This window comes from Balaenoptera physalus (genome assembly GCF_965194825.1).
Source record: "Balaenoptera physalus genome assembly, chromosome: 16".
NCBI classification, from domain to species: domain Eukaryota; kingdom Metazoa; phylum Chordata; class Mammalia; order Artiodactyla; family Balaenopteridae; genus Balaenoptera; species Balaenoptera physalus.
The window spans coordinates 54,119,221-54,140,950 of NC_138898.1; the positions used below are offsets into that span (position 1 = coordinate 54,119,221).

Below are 21,730 nucleotides of genomic sequence, written 5' to 3' on the forward strand. Positions count from 1 at the left end.
CTGGGTCTCCCCCCGTGAGCTTCGTGCCGGCGGACCTGGTGAAATGGAGCGTTACCGTGACCACAGAGGGACGTAATGTTTCAGGGAAGAAGGAAAGCAAGTAGACGGAGAGAATTCGGAACCTGAAGAGTATCGGTACTGAAATGTGGGTTCGGCCGGCAGTACTCTCTGGGTCCGAAACTTTGGTCCGGCCTAGGTGAGATGCCTGAGTGGCCAGGAGTGCGGGTCCTAGTCTTAGCCTGAGTAGTCCGCTGTGTCTTGGGCGGACTGCGTGGCCATGGAATGTAAAGGGGTGTCTTCTGGGTGGACAAAGTTCAGGTCGGCGCAGGCCGGTTGCTCGTCTCCAACGCAGTGTATTCTAGGGGCATTGTGCCCGGCGACTGCAGCCCAACCGAGCCGTATCAGGCTCGGAGCCACAGCGGACTTCAAGCGGTAGTAGAGCCATCGGATTGCTTCGCGGGACGTTGTAGGCCTCTTAATACCTCACATTCGACCTGCCCCATTGCCACATATTTTCCACTTTACTGGCACTGGGTGCCGTGGTGTAGGGATTTGGAATTAGAAAATTGAGCTGCTTCCGCAGCTCTGCCACTAATTGCTTGTGTAATTTTGGCCTATATACAACTTTGCTTTCCTCAGCTGCAAAGAACTCAGAAGCCTTTCCTCAGAGGGTAGTTTCAAAGAAGTTGTCAGTTTACAAAGGTGTCTGAAAAAACAAGGGTGATATTTACCTTAATAGAAAATTCTGAATACGTCTCAATATATTTTCTTATTCTTGTGCCAGGCATGTTCCTGTACCTAAAAGGTTACTCAAGGAGTGGTTGCATATTAATTGAAACAATATCAGAGTTGACAAAATAAGTAACGGGATTTGGTGGAATATCAGATAGGATAGTTTCAGCTGCAAGTAACAGAAAACCCAACAAAATGTTCAAAGGTAGGGCAGTTATAGGTTGATTAATTCAATGGCGTAATGACACCATCATGGTCCCAATACTTCCATATTTCTCCTCTGCCATCCTTAGCATGTTGGGGAAGATGGCAATGGAATCCACGTAATACATGCCGACAAGCATTGTGTCATGTACCAGTCCTAAACCAATCATTATCAAGAGTAAAAAGACTAGCTACTGTATTGGTTTACACCCATCATGGTTCACCTCCAGGGGACCCAGTCTCTCCTGACCATCTACCTACACAAAATCAGGGCTCTGTTGGAAAATAAAAAGAAGGACGAAGAATAGACAGGTTAACTAACAGTATCTGCCACAAGTGACATCTTGACAGGTAGAGCTAGGCCTTGTGGGGATGGGTCACAAAAGAGGTATCTGGGGGTCCCAGGAGGAAGGAAAAAGGTGCTGAAAGGACAGGTGGAAGAATGATAAGGACAAACTTTCCTACAGGCTAGACCAACCCAAAGTGTAAATGTTGAAGAAGAGCTAATGGCCTGGTACATGTTCACCATGTAATCACGGAGCTGTTCAAGTAGTCCTCTTTCCCCTCTTCCTTTGTACTTAATTTTATGGTATTCTTATGTCAGAGATATCTCATTTGGGGCTAGATCCTCCTGATTTTGATCTGTGGCCCTTTCACCAAGAACAAGTGGCTCTAATGGCCCTTTCCTTTGAATCCTGTTCTCATTATTACAAAGAGATAAACCCAGTTTCCAATGACTAGAAATTAAGCCTGTGGTATTAACTCACTGGGTAACCAGAGAGTTATCTTTGAAACAGGAGAGGAGCAAAATCTTCCCTAGGCCTTCTGACTACCAAAACTAAACAAGTAGATCAAGAAAGAAGAAGCTTGAAAGCTTGATCTTGCTAAAAGGAAAGAGATGAGATACAAAGTCTATGATAGACCAAGATTGAAAGAATAAGACTGAATTATATACCTAACTTGATTTTTTATTTATTTATTTTTCTAACTTGATTTTTTAAAAATCAGAGGTGCTTGACCATATATCCATTAGAAGTTCAAGTGACAGATTTTAATCATCCAAACTTAAAAATTCTTCTGCCACAACCCTTTGACAAGTTTCTTCATTTCAGCCCCTAACATACCAATAATAATAATAATCTGTATGTATTAAAATTCTTTCCATAGCCAAATATCTGCTTTCTCTCTGAAGATCACATCATCTTTTTTAAAATTAAAAGTAACTTTTTATTATTACAAAACAGTATATGTACATTTTAGAAAGTTAGAAAATACAGATAAAAAAATAGAAAATAAAAGCACCACATTCTTATCACCCAGACATTATCACTATTTATTGTTAAGTATATATTTTTTCCTTGGTAATTTTAAACATGACTTCCAGAATGAATTACTCACTAGGTTTGGTGTTATTTTGGCCATGCTGCGCAGCTTGTGGGATCTTGATTCGCAGACCAGGGGTCAGACCTGGTCCTCAGCAGTGAAAGTGCTGAGTCCTAACCACTGGGCCGCCAGGGAATTCCCAGGTTTGGTGTTTTTAACATTCCCAGATGGTACTGCTTTTTAGGGTTTATTACTTAAAAATAAGTATGTCTGTTGTTCCTATAGCAGGGGTCCCCAACGCCCAGGCCGTGGACCGGTACCGGTCCGTGGCCTGTTAGGAACTGGGTCGCACAGCAGGAGGTGAGCAGGGGGCGAGCGAGCGAAGCTTCATCTGCCGCTCCCCATCGCTCCCCATCGCTGGCATTATTGCCTGAACCATTCCCCAACCCCCCCCCCCCACAACCGCTGTTTGTGGAAAAATTGTCTTCCATGAAACCGGTGTCTGGGCCCAGAAAGGTTGGGGACCACTGCTTAGAGCCTTTAGTGTATCCTTCATGAGATTTTACTACCAATGGGAAGTTGACAGGGTCTTCTCACAGTGCACCAAAGGAGTCTAGACAAGCAAGAATAATCTTTTTTCCCAACTTCAGCAAGAGGCTTTTCTCATAAGTATCCAAAATGCCTGACTGAGCAGTTAGAAAGCTGGGTTCACTAGTTCGTCTCTAATTGGGGAATGATGGCTGTAGCTCATGCCTGCAGGTTTTACTTTCACCAAGAATAAGAGGCTCTCATGATTTGAAGCTAGGATCACCTCTAGCTGGGCAGGAGGTCCTTCATCAGAAAGAAGCTCAGGGCTCTAAAATGTACCCCCAGTACGTTAATCCCATTACCAGAAAGTGGCTTTGCTCCGTATCAACTCTAGCAGGATTCTTTTTCAGTCACTGAGGCCAGAGACGTTTCCAAAGAAAGGTTCTAGATCTACTGATACTGATTAATTCTTGCAAATAGAAGCTGCAACCAGAGATTCCTGGAGGGTAATGAGATCTACAGAGAATGCAGGTTAAACACAGTGAGGACGGAGAAGAAACAATGGGTTGGATAGTAGGTTAGAGGACTATGTGCTCAGATAATTCATTTTCCCCGAAAAGGCCCATCAGATTGAGAATTCTGAGATCAGACTTGTCTGAGACACTTGGCCTAGGAGTTACAGAGATGGCGTGGCCAGGAGCAAAGTGATGGCCTGCCTGTTTCTCCCCTGCAGTATAAGAATGGCTGTACCTGGAGGGACGGGGGACTGAGCCAGCCGGAGTGCAGAGAAGAGTTCCAGGGAGTGAGTCAAAGCCTGCTGTGTCCTAAGCAAAAACTAAAGGAATACAGCAACACTAAACCTGCTCTAAAAGAAATAATTGAAAAGTCTTCCTTAAATAGAAAAGAGGCAAGGATCTATAGGAATGGGAAAATCACAATAGGAAAGGCAAATGTATAAAAGGACTGAAGATCACTTAAACAATCCAGTACATAGATTTAAAAAACAATCAAAAAAGTTTTGTAAAAGTGATTATAACTACAATTAACAGCAAAAGGATAAACAAGATGTAAAACCTGCTCTGCCTTGCTGTGGATGACGCGCTCATAGTCAGAGGGAACCTACTCAAATGAAACCCATCTTGCTAGTCAACATTTAAAAAATTATTAATACTGAATGATAGAGGGGGTTTAGTGAGACAAAAGCTTTTACTTTGCTGGTCGGTGGGTAAGCAAGTATACTCAGTATACTCTTGTAATTTGCCCCTATTGTATGCATTGTGTGGTTGAAAACTATTCATACCATTTGACTCTGTAAATTTAATTCTAAAAATCTATGTTTTAACTGGGCATCTGATTTCATTAACTATACTAAGAAATTCAAAATAACATTGGTTTAAACAAATAGAAATATATTTTTCTCCCACATACAATCCAAGCTGGTCTGATAGCTATGCTCTGGAAAGTTGCTGGGAACCCAGGCTCCTTCTGCTTTGTGCTCCACTATCTTAGAGTGCTTAGTATCTTAAGCATGACTCTCACCCAGTATGGCTCAGTATCACACCTGCATTGCAGCCAACAGGAAGGAGAAAGGGAGGGCATGTCCCTTCCTTTTCAGGGTGGAACTTGGGAGGTTGCACCTATCACTTCTGTTCACATTCCATTAGCTAGATCTTAGTCACGTGGTCACAACCACACCTAGCTCAAGGGAGGCTAAGAAGCATAGTATCACTCTGGTAGCCCACACCCAGCTAAAAAGCACAAGTTCTATTACAATGAGAAAGAAGGAGGAGGTAGACACGGGACAGCTGGCAATAAGTGCCATGTTATCCTAAGGAAATATGTTGAATATGGAAAAAGATGAATGGAAATGGATGGGAAAACATGAAGTTCATTGCAGAATTATTTACAGTAGAGAAAAACTGGAGAAAAATGACCTAATTTCTAAGTATTTTTCCTCTCTTTCAGGAGGAAAGATTGCATCCAATTAAGATTATATATATAAGGAGTTTTTGATAACATGGGGAAATGCTTCCAATACATTTTTTTTTCTTTATTAATTTCTTTATCTTTGGCTGCTTTGGTTCTTCGTTGCTGTGCACGGCTTTCTCTAGTTGTGGCGAGTGGGGGCTACTCTTCGTTGCGGTGCGTGGGCTTCTCATTGTGGTGGCTTCTCTTGTTGCAGAGCACGGGCTCTAGGTGCGCGGGCTTCAGTAGTTGTGGCAAGTGGGCTCTAGAGCACAGACTCAGTAGTTGTGTCGCACAGGCTTAATTGCTCCGTGGCATGTGGGATCTTCCCAGACCAGGGCTCAAACCCGTGTTCCCTGCATTGGCAGGCGGATTCTTAACCACTGCACTACCAGGGAAGACCCCAATATAAGTTTTTAAATGGGATACCAAATTGTACATAAAATGCCATCATAATTATTGAAAATATACTGAAAAGAGCAATAAGGAAACAATAATGTTGAGTGATTATCTTTGGATGATGAGCAAAGGGTAATTTTTTCTTCTTTATACTTTTTTCTATATTTTTCTTATTTATTACAGTGAGTATGTGTTTCTTCCATAATTAGCAGATTATTTAAGCCAGGGCTCTGGAGTCAGATTGCCTGGGTTGAAATTGCTCCTAACAGTTTAACAGCTATAACATCTTGGGTTAATTATTTAACCTCTCTAAGCCTTAGTTTCCATATCTGCAAAATAGGAGTAATGATTGTAACTGCCTCAGATGATTATTGGGAAAATTAAAAGAAAATATGTTGCATAACACTTGGCATAAAAGAACTGCTCAAAAAGTATAAGCTTTATAATTGAAAAGGTTTCTAAATAAAGCTGTTGTGTATTGGCACTTTAGCAATCAGATACCTCAATGTAATCCACAGATAGCTTCCTGTAATGAGGCGTTTCCCAAGAACTTGAAAGAGGGGAATAAGGCTGAATTTTGAGAATTAAATGGGGAAAATGAAGATAAAATCGTGTTTCTGCAGCAATAAGAAGTAACCTCGGGACGTCCCTGGTGGTCCAGTGGTTAAGACTCTGCAATCCCAATGCAGGGGGCCCCAGTTCGATCCCTGGTCGGAGAACTAAGATACCACATACTGCAACTAAGCCCGCGTGCCGCAACTACAGAAACCTGTGCACTGCAACTAGAGAAGGCTGTACGCTGCAACGAAGAGCCTGTGCAGCCAAAATAAATAAATAAATAATAAAAAATTTTTTACAAAGTAATCTTAAGGAAAGCCTGGGAAGTTAAGTCGTGATTTATGGATCTGAAAAGTAATGTGTTTACAGAGCGGCCTAGTCTGAATGGAGCCAAGAGAAAGAAGAGTCAGCAAGAGTCTGGCAACCCTCCGGCACTGCTCAGACACAAGGAACATGGACTTGTGGGGCAAGCATTCCTGACCTTTGAGAAAGGCCTGAGTAAAAGATCTCCCTTAAGGCTCTCTTTTCTTTCCTCTTTATACGCTGCTCACCAAGAACTTTCTGGTTAGCAGTCTATTTTCCCAGGAACACTAAGAGAGAAGGAGGTGTCTGGAGCAGGGTTAAGAGCATTCCAGTGACTCTTGACTATAAACAAGTAAACCAGAATTTGGTTTAAGCCTCAGTCTTTTGTGAGCCTGACTGGTAAGCCCAGTCTCAGGGTACACTGACAATAAAAATGGAGAATCAGACCTTCCCAATATACTGGCCTGACCCTCCTAGTCCAGGCTAAGTGGCTACTTCTGTCTTGGTTTTAACTGCAGCAATCAGTATCATTCTTGGTGATCCAGCTTATACACTTGCATCATTTTACACCCAAAGGGAATTTTTTTGGAAGCAAATTATTTTTTTGCCTTGCAAAACTTATTTTATTTTTTTGAAATTAATTTGTATTGGGGTATAGTTGGTTTACAATGTTGTGTTAGTTTCTGCTGTACAGCAAAGTGAATCAGTTATACGTATATCTGCTCTTTTTTAGATTCTGTTCCTATATAGGTCATTACAGAGTACTGAGTAGACTTCCCTGTGCTATACAGTACGTTCTTATTAGTTATGTATTTTATATATAGTAGTGTGTATATGTCAATCCCAATCTCCCAATTTATCCCTCCCCCTGGAAGCAAAATATTTGGTTCATAGTTGTACTGGCTTTGATTCATGCAAATTTTTTCCCATTGTTTATTTTACAATACAAATGTGTTATAGCCTTTGCTTCTTTACACTTAAGTATATCTAGAGAGATTTTTTTTATATTTGCCCATGTAGATCTACTTTGTTTATTTTTTTTTCTTTTCCATTATGGTTTATTACAGACTATTGCATATATTTTCCTCTGGTATACAGTATAGGACCTTGTTGTTTATTTTATATATAGTAGTTTATATCTGCTAATCCCAAACTCCTAATTTATCCCTCCCCGACCCCTTTCCCCTTGGGTAATATATGCCCAGTAGTGGGATTGCTGGATCATATGGCAACTCTATTTTTAGTTTTTTAAGGAACCTCTGTACTGTTTTCCATAGTGGCTGCACCAATTTACCTTCCCACCAACAGTGTAGGAGAGTTCCCTTTTCTCCACACCCTCTCCAGCATTTGTTATTTGTAGATTTTTTAATGATGGCCATTCTGATTGGTGTGAGGTGGTACCTCATTGTAGTTTTGATCTGCATTTCTCTCTCTCTCTCTCTTTCTTTTTTTCAGCCGTGCTGCCCTTGTGGGATCTTAGTTCCCTGACCAGGGATTGAACCTGGGCCTCGGCAGTGAAAGCGCCAAGTCCTAACTACTGGACTGCCAGGGAATTCCCTTGCATTTCTCTAGTAATTAGTGATGTTGAGCATCTTTGCATGTGCCTATTGGCCATCTGTATGTCTTCATTGGAGAAATGTCTATTTAGGTCTTCTGCCCATTTTTTGATTGGGTTTTTTTTGTTGTTATTGAGTTGTATGAGCTGTTTGTATATTTTTTAAATTAAGCCCTTGTCAGTCACATCGTATGCAGATATTTTCTCCCAGTTCGTAGGTTGTCTTCTCATTTTGTTTGTGGATTCCATTGCTTCGCAAAAGCTTGTAAGTTTGATTAGATCCCATTTGTTTATTTTTGCTTTTATTTCTACTGCCTTGGGAGACTGACCTAAGAAAACATTGCTATGATTTATGTCAGAGAATGTTTTGCCTATGTTCTCTTCTAGGAGTTTTATGGTGTCAAGTCTTATATTTAAGTCTTTACACCATTTTGAGTTTATATTCGTGTATGGTGTGAGGGAGTGTTCTAACTTCATTGATTTACATGCGACTGTCCAGCTTTCCTAACACCACTTGCTTAAGAGACTGTCTTTTCTCCATTGTATATTCTTGCCTCCTTTGTTGAAGATTAATTGACTGTAGGTGTGTGGGTTCATTTCTGGGCTCTCTATTCTGTTCCATTGATCCATATGTCTGTTTTTGTGCCAATACCAGGCTGTTTTGATTACTGTAGCTTTGTATTGTCTGAGGTCTGGGGGGGTTATGCCTCCAGCTTTGTTCTTTTCCCTCAGGATCACTTTGGCAATTCTGGGTCTTTTATGGTTCCATATAAATTTTAAGATTATTTTTTCTAGTTCTGTGAAAGATGTCATGGGTAATTTGATAGGGATCGCATTAAATCTGTAGATTGCTTTGGGTAACGTGGCCATTTTAACAATATTAATTCTTGTAATCCAAGAGCATGGGATGTCTTTCCACTTCTTTGAATAATCTTCAATTTCCTTTATCAGTGTTTTATACTTCTCAGCATATAAGTCTTTCACCTCCTTGGTCAGTTTTGTTCCTAAGTATTTTACTTTTTTATGCAATTTCAAAAGGGGTTGTTGTTTTTTGGTTTTTTGTTACTTTCCCTTTTTGATATTTCATTGTTAGTGTAAAGAAATGCAACAGATTTCTTATGATCCATGTAAATATTAATGAACCCATCAGAACCATGAGTCAGAACAATCCACTGCACCTCCAGCCAGTCTCCTGGAACCTTTCTCCTCCCCTGGGAGTGCTCCCAGGGAGGTCCAGAGTCCTCTCAGGCAAAGCAGATGCTAGTCAACAAGCTGACTGTCTACAGGGCTTGCCATGAAGTGGCTTGTTCATGATCTGTTTCTGGGATCCTGGAAAAATGTTTCGGTGTCTTCCTGGAAAGGCTGGTTTTGGTAAGTCAGCTGTCCTCCTGGGTGTCAGGAAGGTTGTGATCCAAGAGAACACATCACGTCTTTAAATGAAGAACCAATTTGTTTCTTGACTTTCATCCTCATGGTGCCCCTGGGGAGAGAAGTTTCATTCTGCATGCTATAAAGGCCTTGGGTGGGTGTTTCATTGTAAAATGGGACAACAGTACTGACTTTTCAGGGTGATTGGGAGAGTAAATGAGGACATTGAGGAAGGACTGTAACACAGTATGTAGCACATAGCAGACACTTAGAAACTACATGTTCACTCAAATTACATTCAAAAAGTTCCATTATTCTGTGTCAGTGCTTCTGTTGAAACCCTCATCAAACCGTCTTGTAATCACATATCTTCTCAAAGGCAGAGAACACATCTCAGTCACTACTGGTACCCACAGCTCCCAGCATAGTGCCCAGCTAACCTTAAGTGAAGGAAGAAGGGAGGACAAGCATCCAGTACCCAAGCTCAGCCCTCATCTCACTCACACTTGCTTTTTATTTATGAAAATATCATATCGTCCGTGTAAATAAGGTCTCTGAGAGCATGCAGAGACGCTGGTAACAGTGGAGAACTCTGTTACTCAGAGTCAGAGGGAAGGAAACTTACTTTTCACCATATATCCTTTTGTTCTGCTTTTAAAATTTTACCATGGGCATGCATACTTCTTTCTTTTTTAAAAAATTTATTTATTTATTTACTTATTTATTTTTTGGCTGCGTTGGTTCTTCATTGCTGTGTGCAGGCTTTCTCTAGTTGTGAGCAGAGGCTACTCTTCTTTGTGGTATGCGGGCTTCTCATTGTGGTGGCTTCTCTTGTTGTGGAGCACGGGCTCTAGGTGCGCAGGCTTCAGTAGTTGTGGCACGCAGGCTCAGTAGTTGTGGCACACGGGCTCAGTTGCTCCGTGGCATGTGGGATCTTCCTGGCCCAGGGCTTGAACCCGTGTCCCCTGCGTTGGCAGGCGGAGTCCCAACCACTGCGCCACCAGGGAAGTCCAGGGCATGCGTACTTCTAAAAAAATGTTTATGTCATAAAATCGCCCCAAGTTAAACCAAAACCAAAATATGTTGCATAAATCTGTAAAAATCATATAAAGATGAAATGTAAATGGTTAATAAAAATAGAAAAAAGTGATAAAACTTACTAAGAAGTACACATTAAAATAATGAGATTTTTTTTTTCCCCTTAGAGTGCAGAGAGGTAAGGAATGATAATATCCCATGTTGGTGAGGATGTATGAGACAGGAGGCAGTGTGGCATTTGTTTTCAAATGAAAATGAAATGTTTTCAAATTGAAAATGAAATCAATTAAAAATAACCAACATTTGGGACTTCCCTCGTGGTACAGTGGATAAGACTCTGCCCTCCCAGTGCAGGCCTGGGTTCGATCCCTGGTCAGGGAACTAGATCCCACATGCATGCCGCAACTAAGAGTTCACATGCTGCAACTAAGGAGCTGGCAAGCCACAACTAAGGAGCCGTGGAGCCACAACTAAAGAGCCTGCCTGCCGCAACTAAGGAGTCCACGTGCTACAACTAAGGAGCTGGCAAGCCGCAACTAAGGAGCCCTGGAGCTACAACTAAGGAGCCCGCCTGCCTCAACTAAGACCTGGCGCAACCAAATAAATAAATAAATATTTTTTAAGAAGAATATATATTATATATATAAAAAAATAACATTCTAGGAATTTTCGCTAAGGAAATAATCTGAAATATTGCAGGTTTCTGTCCAAGGTTTTTAGTGGCAATACTGCTTACAACCTGAATGTCCGGGTGTTGGGAGGGAAACCTTATCCCCAGCCCCTGCTCTCCCCGCCTCCCCAACCGCAGTCCATCTATGATAGAGCAGTGAGTAGGGCCCTGGGTGGCTGGGATCACCTAGGGTTGGCAGAAGACAGCGGTACCCAACCTTATTCCTCTATGCACCAGAGAGAGAGAGATGAAAATTACTATGCTTAATCTTGCCTTAATTTCTGGAGAGATCTTGGCCTTGGAAGTCTGTGGAACGGCAGAGAAAGTTAATTCCTGTTTGTTACAGTGAGCATGTATTCCATAATTAGAGTAGTTCAGCCGGGGCTCTGGAACGGCAGAGCCTGCCCATGGAGATGGTAGCTTGCGGCTCTCCCTGACCCAGCAGAGCCTGATTACCTCCCTATCACCGAAGCTGGGAAAGGGCTCTGCAGCTGAGGAGGCAGGAATTGAGGGTTTCCCTTCAAGAGCTCCACAGAGAACCACTCTTCTTGGCAGCTTGGAACGTGGCTCGAATGCAGAAGTAGAGACTGATGACGCCCCCCACTGGTAGTGCCTGCAGATATCTCTGTGCTTGACCCATGGCCAGAGGGTAAAAACAGTCTTGAGTAGGCAAGAGAAAAATAACAGTACACTTGAAGAGACTTGGCAGCCAGAGGGAGAAGGAGCTGGCAGAACTCTCAGAATAGGCAGCTCTTGAGGAAATAGAACTTCTGAAAGAGACAGATGGCAGCTCTACCCAAATACGATGACTGGAGGAGATTCGATTATAGCAAAACTTTCTGGAACTGAAAAGCATGTTTTGTTTTGTTTTTAAATTTACATTCAGTAGGGACTTCCCTGGCAGGCCAGTGGTTAAGAATCCACGCTTCCACTGCAGGGGGCACGGGTTCGAACCCTGGTTGGGGAACTAAGATCCCGCATGCCGCATGGTGTGGTGTGGCCTAATTAATTAATTAACATTCAGTAGGTAAATTGAAGGAGAGGATGGTCATCATAAAGCCAGTGGTCTCTTAGATCAAGTGGAAGAAATATCTCAAAACACATCAAAAATAGAGAAAAACCAGGAAGGCAAAGACTTGGAGGACCAATCAGTATTGAGCTCAGTGCTGATTAGACCTTTCCTGAACCAATTCCTGTGGTCAGCAATTCCCACTTGCTGGGTTATCTGAGCCAGTCGCTGAGCCAAGGGAGAATGGGTTGAACTTAACGGGTTAGACCAAAGTAGGGACCATTTTGGGGTGGAGTCAATACCACCCACACAATGGGATAGAGTGGAATTTTTTTAAAGAGGACAACTACCTGGAATATCCCTTGTAGTGACACATGGTAGCTGGCTGAAACCATTGTGCTGAGGATAAATGAGATCCTGTGTAAGATGCTTACACAGTGCCCAGCACATAGTAAACCCTGGGGGAATAGTTATCATTATTTTCTCATTTTTTTTAGAAAGTGCTTTTAAAGTTTGAATGGATATAGATGCCCTTCTCAGTTTTGACAGTTCATCTTATTAGTGCTCTATGTAGAACCCTGGAAACAACAGAATGTTGTCAACTCTGCTACACTTACAGAGTGCTTCATGCAAATTCTGATTCAGTCTTGTGAGGCTTGAGGTTCTGCATTTTAAACAAGCTCCCAGATGATGCTCATGCTGCTGGACCACAAGACCACACTTTGAGTAACAAGGACCTGGGAAGGGTTTTGCCTTTCCTGTGTGATTGAAGGGGCTTACCACTGCCCCCATGTTCCATGGATGGGAACATGATGGAAGGCGAGAGAAAGGATGAGGAAAACAAGCAATTTTCTTTTTTTAAAACCTCATCCTTTTAATTTAAAATTTTCAAACCTTCTGAGTATTTGAAAGAACAATGCAGTAAACACCTATGTACCTTTCACCTAGCTTCACCAATTATTAATATTTAAGCAGTTTCCTCTTAAGGACATGCTTAAGAACTTAAGTTGTCCACATCACTTCCGCTCTTGTCCATCAGTAAAAACTTTGGCATATAGCCTCACATTGCTGCAAGGGAGGGTAAGAAGTATAAGCTCAGCTTGACAGCTATTACCTGCTATAGGGGGTGCTGTTCTATTGTACTACAAGAGGATATGAGAAAGCAGTTGCTTTTTAAAAAGAAGGAAGATGGGACTTCCCTGGTGGTCCAGTGGTAAAGGATCTGTCTTCCAATGCAGGGAACGCAGGTTCAATCCCTGATTGGGGAGCTAAGATCCCACATGCCGCAGGGCAACTAAGCCTGCGCCACAACTACTGAGCTTGTGGGCCTCAACGAGAGAGCCCATGTGCCGAAAACTACAGAGCCCACGCGCCACAACTAGAGAGAGAGAGAGAAGAAAAAAAAACCCGCGTGCCATAACTCGAGAGAAGCCCGCCTGCCACAGCGAAGAGCCTGCGTGCCCGCAATGAAAGACCCCACATGCCGCAACTGAGACGCGACACAATCAAAAATAAAAAGAAGGGAGAGGAGGAGGAGGAAGACAGTGGATACTAGGGGACAGTTAGCCACCTCTGACACACTGACTCGCTGGATCTCCCAACCAGTTCTCTTCAAAGTGGATTCTGGAAAGACTGAAGCTAAATTTGCAGCCCATCTCTACAAAGTATGTAGGACTTCAAAGTATGCGTTTTATACCCGCCTCACTGTTGCTTGTTCTATCTTCATTTATATTAAAGCTTTTTTTTTCAAGTTTGATTATAATAGTGACACACTAAATATAATTGTATAGAGCGCTTGAAATGCTCTGAGTGGACCCAAACACGTTTACCACAGCATCTTTGCTTACAATAGCATGTTTGCAGTACTTAAAACTGTAACTCTACCGAGTTGTAAATGATATTATGTTTTCATTTGCCCGTGATTTTTCAGCCTTTAAAAAAATAGGAACTTACAGAAACTGTTACAGAAAGGAAATATAAGTTGCTTTACACAAACCAAGATTCCATCAGTCACTAACATCATATTATGTAGACAATAGAATATCCTGGTTGTTTTACATCCCCTTGTTCCACTACTCTTGATCTATTTATACCAATTGCCTTTAAAACTTCTAATCTCTTTAGGTATATTTTCTTTGTCAAAATGTTAAAGAATATGCATTCAACATTTATGAGATAGTGTGATTTTATTTTATTATTTTTAAAATATTTATTTATTTATTATTTATTTGTTTTGACTGCGCCGGATCTTCTTTGGCGGACTTCTTAGTTGCCGCATGCATGGGGGATCTAGTTTTCCGACCAGAAATCAAACCCAGGCCCCCTGCATTGGGAGCCCTGAGTCTTACCCACTGGACCACCAGGGAAGTCCTGATAGTGTGATTTTAGACTGTTTTAATCTGTGATAACGTTTATTCATTTGGATGTGAATTAAATCCTTTTAGGGTTGATCATTTTAGCCTTCCGATTCCATCCTTTGGCCCTGTTACCACTGTAAGTTATTTGAAGGCAAAGAATAAATCTCTCCTTTAAAGTTAACATCAGAGTTTGCTCTACACGAGTCCCTTAGCAACAAAATTTAAGTTAGGTTTTGTGATGTAGAACCTCCAACTTGAGGGCAACTGACCCCCGCCCATTTACACGGCGACAGCCTTAACTGCCTGTCTGCGGAAGCTGGACTCTGGCTGCCGGCCGACGTCCGGCGCTGGGCGGGGTGGCGCTGCCCACCAGCCGCTGTCGGTCCTCCGATCACGCTTCCCTGGCTTGACAACCCTCCAGCCGCTGGGGATGGAAAAGCTCAAGCCCCAAACCCAAACGAGGGAAGTGTTGGCCGGGAACTGGAGGGCTGTGAGCCTCCGGGTCTGCGCGGGGACGCTCAGCTGTGCCCGCCCGAAAAACCCGAGCCGGCCGGCTACCAACCGGACCGCGCCCCCGGCGTCCACACCCGCCAGGCTCGGGCAGTTCAAAGTTCGGCCGGGTCCGGAAGGATCTCGGACCTTCCGCTGGCTCTCAGAGCCTCTCCAGCCGCTAGCAGACGCGCCCCCTGGAGGCGCGCCCCCAGCCCCACCGCCGGCATCCCAGCCTCTCCTGTGTTCGGCTTCGCGCCCGGCCTGCCAGCTCCTAAGATGGCGGCGTCGGCGTCGAGAGGTGGCGCCCCACGTGGGCGCCGGTGGCCAATGGACTTCGGGCCTGCGCCGCCGGCCCGGAGCGGGAGGCGGAAGTGCCTTGGGCAGCCGCCTCCGTCCAGGCTGCGGCCCCTACCGGTTACATAACTCGTTGCGGGCTGCGCGCGGCCCCACTTCCTGGCTCCCTGAGAACCGAGGATGCACTGAGCCCCACAACGCCGTCCGCTGCCGCCGGCTCTCTCCCGAGGTGAGGTATCCCGGGCTCGGGCCTGCAGTGGGGCGCCGAACCCGGCCCGGGGCGGGGATCGTGGGAGGCAGGGGAGCGCAGCTGGTGGGACTGCCGGGGTGCAGGGGAACCGAGGCGGCCCTGGCGGGGCGCGGAACTGCCCGTCCATTCGAGGGAGGCCGGGGGCGCGGCCCACGCCAGCCGGAGCCCAGATCTTTCCGCGGTGTTTCGGGACGGCCTCAGAGCTCACGCTTCCCGGGGTGAGGAGGGGGCCGCGACCCCAGACTCCAGGGGTGCCGAGAAGCACGATTCCGACCCTTTTGCCTGGGACGCCTCCGTGCGAGGCCCCAGGACGAGTTGGTGGGGAAATTTGGAACCGCAGGGCAGCCTGCCCCTTACTACACCCTAGGTCTCACGGGAGGTGCAGGGCCTGCCCTCTTCACAGTTCAGCGATTCGCCGCTGCCTCGCCCGGCCCTACCTCTGCTTTAGTACTTGTTGCACGGATTGTAGTTGTTTGCCGACTTGTTTGCCCTCCCGTGAACTTCTGAAAGCCTGGGACTCTTTCTTGGTCGTCTCCACATCTTACTCCTTCAGCTGTACATTTTGGTTAAGATAACTGAATTCCTTACGTTTTTGGTAGTTTACAGACTGGCCATGCAGACCCCTACACCACCTCTGACCTCCTCTGCCCTATCGGGCACTTCCCAAGGAATAGAGGGAATCTATAGCTTCTGTGGTCTGTGCCCCGGGAAGATTTTCAGGGAGGCTGAGCGCCTTCCTTAGACCGCTAACAGCAGAGATCTGTGTGCCCAGCGGGTGACGGAGCCCAGGGCCTGGAGATGAGGAAAGGAGTTACTCTGCAATAAACATGGACACTGCCTGCTTCATTGGTCTGTTTTCATTCTGCCAAATCCTTGAGCCATGCCATTTTCTTACTCATTTGTTCTGAAGGAAAAGGATAACAGCCCCACAGGGTAGTTCCCTGTGGTACCTGGAGTGGTTGTTAATCAGAGAGTCAGAACTGGAGAGAACATTGCTGGTTGCAGATATTTTACCCGGGCATGGAAGGCAGAAAACTTCTAGTTAATGCTTAACTGACTGAACCGGGAAAGTCACTGTGACTCCAGGTCATCTATAGAAATACCACATTCCGTGTAGTACTTTGTGATGTACAGATAAGTCTTAGAAGTTCTTTGATCAGTAGTACTGGATTGCGAGGTGGGGAGAAGGGGAGTCTTGAACAACATTGAATTAAAAGGGGCTGGAGCAAAACAAATACTCTCTTACAAGAATCCCTGAATTGATTTAAGCTCAGTTAGAGAAGAAGGGATTCCAGACCAGAAGAAACTCAAGGGTGGCTGAAATATAAACGTCAGTCATTTAACAAATGGACAAAGTCAGTCATGGCTGTGCACATAGGTCTTCATCTCCCCTGCTCCAGGATTTTGTACGTCACAATTAAAGTGCAAACTGGCCCTTTGAGAAAGCAGTGTGCATGAGCTCCTTCTCCTTTGGGCCACAGTTTGCTGGAGTTCCATCTCACTGAGCTTGCAGACATGCTGGGTTTCTATAAAGATGGTTAAAACCTGTAAGTAACAAAGTCAAGGCATAGTGTGGTGTTCACAAGCCAGAATAAAAAATACAGACACTTTTTTAAAAGGTCTGTGTGTGTCTTATCTTTAGCCTCTCCCGTTGTAACTTACAGTGACTTTATCACCATGTTTATTTTAACCGCACCCACTCAGACTTCAGATGTAACTTGTTGAGGTTGCTTGGCAACTTGGCCTCTGCCTGGGATGGAAGAAAGTTCCTGGATGTTAGGAGATTGGAGAGATAAAAGACACCCAGTAGAACTAAGAAGGTTGGTGCTGTCATTGCTCACCAGGTGCTCTGCCCCGCAGACTATCCCAGCCTCAGTGGACCTGTTAGCAGCAGTTTGTCTTCTGGCAGCCCGAGGTGTGTTTAGACCAGGTGGACACAGCATCCTTACCTGGCAGCAGCCACAGGGAACACAGTGTAGAGAAGAATCCTCAGAGCTCTGAGTGCTGGGCAGTGCATATCTTTGCTCTGCTAAAATGGCCCAGAGGACGCTCCTTGTTGGTGACAGCTCTCCTACCTGAGTAGAAGGCTGGCTGCTTGTCAGGCCATGTCTTCTCTTAAATGGTGGCTCCTGCATCTCTACATCTTAACCGCCAACACCTCCTCCCCTGACATCTCTTTCTGGAAGGGATCCACAAAGTCCTCATGGCTTTTCCACCTCAGTTCTTCGTTTGCAGAAAGCTAGCTTGGGATATAGACTCTGTGTCGAAGCTGGTCCTGCTTCTGTCCATGTGCAGTGCTTTCAAGTAAAATGCTGATTTGCGAAATGATGCTGGAACTCCTGGGTCTCATTCTGGCTAAGTCCAAATGTTGAATTTCATTCAATGACTATTTCTAAGTGTCTTTGATAACTCCAGGATCAGGCCGCCTTCCCTAAATATCATTCTTTATAGGGTGACCTCTGATAGAGGCTGGCTGACAGGCCAGGTCAGGGTTATCTGAAGCCCAGATATCTTACACTGCTGATTAAAGAGAGGCCTATGTGTTTGAAAACCCAGTGAGCACATACATAGTAGGGTTGACGTTCCACTCTGAACCTGAAGGTGTTTGCTCAGTGCTTGTGGAGTGATGGGAAGGGGATCTGAGCAGGGAGCCAGGGCTTTCTGCAGTAAGTAGTTTGGGGTCTACGTCAACAGTGGAACCAGTGCTCCATCGAGTGCCCCACTGCAGAGGCTGGCAGACACATGACAGTCACCCCGAGGTGCCCACAACACCGAGCCTGGATGGTCAGGTGGAGGGGGAGTAACCATGCATGAGGGCCAGTCCCTAGTCCCGTCCTGTGGGCATCTCAGACTCCCCATCTCCTCACCTGAGGCCCACTTCCTGCTCAGGCAGGGCCTACATGGCAGGGAGGGGTCCAACACTCTGAATATTGATGGCGAGAACCACCTGTGAGTGTGACAACGTAGAGACTTTAAAATGTCTCTTCCAATTCATAGACTCTTAGTGCCAACGTTTAAGCCCCATACCCTTGGAATAGCACGGCATTTGTTCACTGGTACCAGAAGTAAACATTCTAAACGTTCTAATAAGATGCACTGTTGTAAAGAAGCAAAGAGGAGCTGATTGTGGAAAGGGACACAGAACAAATGTTTGTTCCCTTTGCTTCCACAGGAAGACCAAAGAAAAGTATTTTGTCATCTTTAACAGACCACATTAAAAAAAGAAATTCTTCCCAGTTCTATTCTTGTTATTAAAAAGCAAATTGTGTTCCTCTTTTTTGTTTCCTGCATTCCTGAAATAGGGCAGCAAAGTATTTGGGCAGCAAAATAGTGAAATTTGAGCCCATCTTAAAAATAACTGAGAAGAAAGCAATTTCATTTTATAAAATAGTCTTTGAGTAATTGTCCCTTATCTACTGAAAATGATTTTTATCTGGAAAATGTTAATACAACAATATTTCCATGGTTTCTGTAGCATTCAGTAGCTGTTTGCTACTTTTTAAAAATTTTTTTTATTTTTAGAAGTTGACTCCTGACTCTAGTTGTAAACTATTCAGAAGGTCTTGCTGGTCAGATATTTGCTGCTCTTTCTACTCTTACTGTCAAATTACAGTATTGCTTCTCCTCTGGCCTCCCATTTTTAACTTTTTTGTTGAAATATACACACAGAAAAGTACACTGCTTGACCAGCGGTCATGGCATGAGCGTACCAGGGCAACCACCACCTCAGAAGACCCCTTGGGCCTCTTACCAGGCAAGCCCTCTCCTATTTAAAAAGTTTATTTTCTTGTAGGAAACGCAAGAAACTATTAACCGTCATTTTATTGGGACTGGGGTGAGGAGGGGATTTCAAGTTTTTGCTTCACATTGTGTATGGATTCCTATTTTACCATGAACATGTGTTCATAGTAAAACATAGTTTTAAACAGCATTTAACAAAAGGGGAATATTCTTTTTAAACCTTTTTTTTTAAAATGGCTGTCCTGAAACCTATGAATAGTTTTAAAAATTGATTTTTATATGGCCACTAAATTTTCTTTTTAACAGTTGCACAGGAACTCTTTAAAATATTTTCACAAGTCTATTTGGCATCCTTATCCACAACTACCTCCTCTTTGCTTCATTACAAATGTGGGTCTGTGTTTAGAATGTTTATTTCTGGCATCAGTGCATAAATGCCATGCTGTTCCAAGGGTATGTGGCTTAAACGTTGGCACTAAGAGGGTCTATTTGGGGGCAAAATGGGTAACCATTCTACTTATACTTTGAAGAGACACTGTAAAATTCCCAAGTTGTTACTAATTAAAACAGATTATCTTAGGGCTTCCCTGGTGGCGCAGTGGTTGAGAATCTGCCTGCCAATTCAGGGGACACGGGTTCAAGCCCTGGTCTGGGAAGATCCCACATGCCGCGGAGCAACTGGACCCGTGAGCCACAATTACAGAGCCTGCGCGTCTGGAGCCTGTGCTCCACAACAAGAGAGGCTGCAATAGTGAGAGGCCCGCGCACCGCGATGAGGAGTGGCCCTCGCTTGCCGCAACTAGAGAAAGCCCTCGCACAGAAACGAAGACCCAACACAGCCATAAATAAATAAATAAATAGCAAAAAAAAACCCAGATTATTTTAATATAAAAGATGTGTTCATAATTTTCACATACCACCTGCAAGTCTTGTTTTTTTCTGATAATAAAAACAACCCAAGCTCATTGTTTTAAAAAAAAAAAGCTCAAATGATACAGAAGCGAGTGATGTAGAACACCAACATCTGCCTTAATTCCAGAGGCAAATGCTGACAGGAGATTGAATTACTTTTAAAAATAATTTTTATTATAAAAGTTAACCTCATGATCAAGTGTTAATTTATACCGAATTTGACCCACTTTCACATTTAATATCTGTTGGCTTCTGAAGGACCTTAAATGCAAATCCAGAGAAGTAGAGATTAAAATCAAACATAAAAAAAACCCAGCAGAGTGAGATGGGAAAAGTGCCGAAAGGCCAGTGGTGGGGCTGCTTCGCTGAAGGAGCAGCGGTGAGGGGCAGGCAGGGTTTCTGAAGCCCGATGCCCCCTTTGCTGTGCTTTTCCCCTTCAAACTGAGCAGCCAGCGGTCCATTTCACCCACTGCCCCAGACAGTGCTGAGGGCGCCTGCAGCTGCCCAAGTTTTCTGTGGAAGAACTCACTCGCTCTCAGTTGGGTTAGAGCCCTCAATAGGGTCCAGTCTTGGGTGTCAGTCAAGGACGTGTATTTAATTTTTGGCTGCATCCTGCGGCATGTGGAACTTCTGTGACCAGGGATCGAACCTGTGCCCCCTGCAGTGTAAGTGCAGAGTTTTAACCCCTGGACCGTTTTAACCCCTGGACCGCCAGGGAAGTCCAAGGATGTGTATTTAATACGTACATTTTACTACCATTAAATACATACACTTACCACCATCAGCCCCAACCTAGTATTTACAGGTGGTTTTTTTGTTGTTTGTTTTGTTTTTAAACTCAACTGGTTGACCCACTCCCTCGATCTGAACTGGGAATCAGCATTCTGGGCAGCCCTGTCCCAGCTGGACCAAGATCCCCAATTGAAAAGCCACAGGGCGGCGGCGCCTCTTGCCCAGCCATCCTGGTGGCCCGTCCAGCCCAGGTCCGGCTGTCTCTGCTTCGCGCTCTGACCGAGTCCGTGGGTGTGAACGTGCGGGTGGGTGGCAGAGGCGCACCTGCACTTCGTTTCCGTTCCAGGAAGAGGAGACGTGCCCGAAGCTTTCAGGAGAGGGGACCTCAGGGTTTGCTCTTGGCTCCACATCTCTGGCCCCCAGTTCAGTGGCCCTTTTTCTCCCAGGTCACATTCTTGTCTCTGTTTTCCCTCTTTGTCCTTGTCTGTCCCCAAACCCGGGCTGTAGTTCCCCAATTCTGACCAAGTGGGGCCACAAAAGACGAGCAGTCCTTTGGCCGCCCATCGACTGCTGGGATGCTGGTCCTTGGAACAACCACAGGATTCTGCCTCTGGAAGGAGTAGGGGGGGGGATCGCAGGTGGCATACGTGCACAGTGGTCCGAGGACATGCCCTCCGCATCTGGTCATTTTACCATGGACATGAGGTAGAAAAGCAAAATGGTGAAATAAAATTTAAAACAAAATAAGATCTGTCTCATCTTGGGATATAGTGTAAAGTTAAAGGGCAGAGCTCTGAAACGCAGGGTGCCCTGAGCTGCGTAGTGCCCTTATCTCTGCCTTCTCATCCTCGAGAATCTGGTGATGGCCCGAGTTCCAACTGCGGGTCCCCAAGTTTGCCGGCCCCTGGCAGAGAACTTGGCACCTGGCAGTCGCGGCCACCTTTTGCAGAGGGCTTACATCTCACTGCCTGGCAGGCGTTTTGCACGCTTCCTATGAGGACTTCCATCCCCACTTTATAGCCCTCCCTGCGGCTCATAGCCCGCACATGGCAGGCGGAGCTGGACAGTGAATTTGAACCCAGACCTGGTGGCCTCGAAGCTTTGCTTAGCCCTGGACTCTACTGCCTCCTGCTTCACAGGCCCTCTGAGAAATGTTGTGAATCAATGATCCTCTTGTTTCTTTGTGTCCCATGCACATGGGACATTTCAGGCCTCAATATTTTGCCTCCCAGAACTCTTTGATTCGAGGAGGCGGAACAAATACTCAAGAAAAACATGATCGTTTTTTTTTTTTGGCTGT

General features: G+C 44.7%; 1 protein-coding gene across 4 annotated transcripts in view; it reads left to right on the top strand.

Annotated features, from left to right (window-relative positions):
• Positions 1 to 7: 7 nt before the first annotated feature.
• NAA60 (N-alpha-acetyltransferase 60, NatF catalytic subunit) overlaps positions 8 to 21,730 on the top strand; it is a 40,049-nt gene continuing 18,326 nt past the window's right edge. Inside the window, exon 1 of one of the 4 annotated variants that reach the window (XR_014254596.1) lies at positions 8 to 196. The gene's annotated coding sequence lies outside the window, so the exon portion shown is untranslated. Of the gene's footprint in view, positions 197 to 14,845; positions 15,025 to 21,730 lie in introns of those variants that run through there. The other 3 variants (XM_082428823.1, XR_014254597.1, XM_082428820.1) reach the window with 3 other exon arrangements.